The following is a 1,834-nucleotide window of genomic DNA, read 5'->3' on the forward strand; positions in this document are numbered from 1 at the left end:
ATGAAATCTACCAGATGGAAAGACTAACATTTTCGCTCCGTTTGCAGACAAATAGATTTGTACTCTTATGGTCTAAATAGATATCCTATGTTAATCAAACAGAATACAAGTGCAATAGTTCAAAAGAATAGGATAATTAAATGTGGACTCCTAAAACATCAGGTCTCTCTCTTCTAAAGGGGTACTAGTAAATGAATTAATATCAGATTCTAATATTGATTTATTTTGTCTTACTAAAACCTGGCTGGGTGATGGAGAATATGTTAGTCTAAATGAATCCCCCCCCCCCCCCCCCAGTCATATTAATACTCACATTCCTTGAGGCACAGGCCGAGGAGGTGGAGCTGCAGCCATCTTTGATTCTAGTCTACTAATCAGCTCTAAACCTAAACTGAACTATAACTCACTTAAAAGTCTTGCTCTTAGTCTTTCACACCCAAGTTGGAAATCACTGCAACCAGTTCTATTTGTTATAGTGGACCGAGCACCTGGTCCAGACTCTGAACCAGTTCTATTTGTTATAGTGTACTGAGCACCTGGTCCAGTTCTCTGAACCAGTTCTATTTGTTATAGTGGACCGAGACCCTGGTCCAGTCTCTGAACCAGTTCTATTTGTTATAGTGGACCGAGACCCTGGTCCATACTCTGAACCAGTTCTATGTGTTATAGTGTACCGAGCACCTGGTCCAGTCTCTGAATTTTTATCCGAATTTGCAGAGTTTCTGTCAAACTTAGTGCTAAAGGGACAAAGTTATCATTGTAGGGTATTTTAATATTCATGTTGACGATGAGAATGATAGCCTTAGCACTGCGTTTATCTCTCTATTAGATCTATTGGCTTCTTTCAAAGTGTTCATAAACCGACTCACCGTTTTAATCACACCCTCGATCTTGTTCTGGTGTATGGTGTTGAAATTGAACGTTTAATAGTGTTCCCACAGAATCCCTTTTTATCTGACCACTGTTTGATAACTTTTGAGTTTATACTGCTGAACTACACGCCATTAGGCAAAACCTTCTATACAAGATGTCTATCTGATAGTGCTGGAGCTAAATTTAAGGATGCGATTCCGTTAGCATTTAATTCATTACCAAGTCCCAAAGTAACGGAGGACTCCTATGCTATTAGTCCCTCTCAAATCGATCATTTTGTTGATAGTGCAGCAGGTTCGCTGCAAATGACTCTCGACTCTGTTGCCCCTCTAAAAAAGAAGATAATAAAAAAAAGACGGTTAGCTCCATGGTATAACACTGAAACTCGCAAATTAAAGCAAATATCGCGGAAACTTGAGAAGATCTGGCGCTCCACCAAACTGGAAAATTCTCGTTTAATCTGGCAAGATAGTCTTAAGACGTATAGGAAGGCCCTCCGTAATGCCAGAGCAGCGTACTACTCGTCATTAATAGAGGAAAATAGGAACAAGCCCAGGTTTCTTTTCAGCACTGTAGCCAGGCTAACGGAAGGTCACAGCTCTACTGAGCCAAGTATTCCCAGAGCTCTTAGTAGTAACGACTTTATGACTTTCTTTAATGATAAAATTATAACGATTAGAAGCAAAATTCACCAAGACCTGCCTTTAACTGGCACTGACTTATCTCTAAACTCAAGAACTTTAAAAACAGCTGTAAAACCAGATACATGCTTAGACTGCTTTGCTTCACTTGATCTTTATCAATTTAATTCAATTATTTCTTCATCTAAACCATCAACCTGCCTCTTAGACCCCATCCAGACTAGGCTTCATCTAAACCATCGACCTGCCTCTTAGACCCCATCCCGACTAGGCTTCATCTAAACCATCAACCTGCCTCTTAGACCCCATCCTGACAAGGC

This window comes from Etheostoma cragini, chromosome 23 (assembly GCF_013103735.1).
Source record: "Etheostoma cragini isolate CJK2018 chromosome 23, CSU_Ecrag_1.0, whole genome shotgun sequence".
Taxonomy (NCBI): Eukaryota; Metazoa; Chordata; class Actinopteri; order Perciformes; family Percidae; genus Etheostoma; species Etheostoma cragini.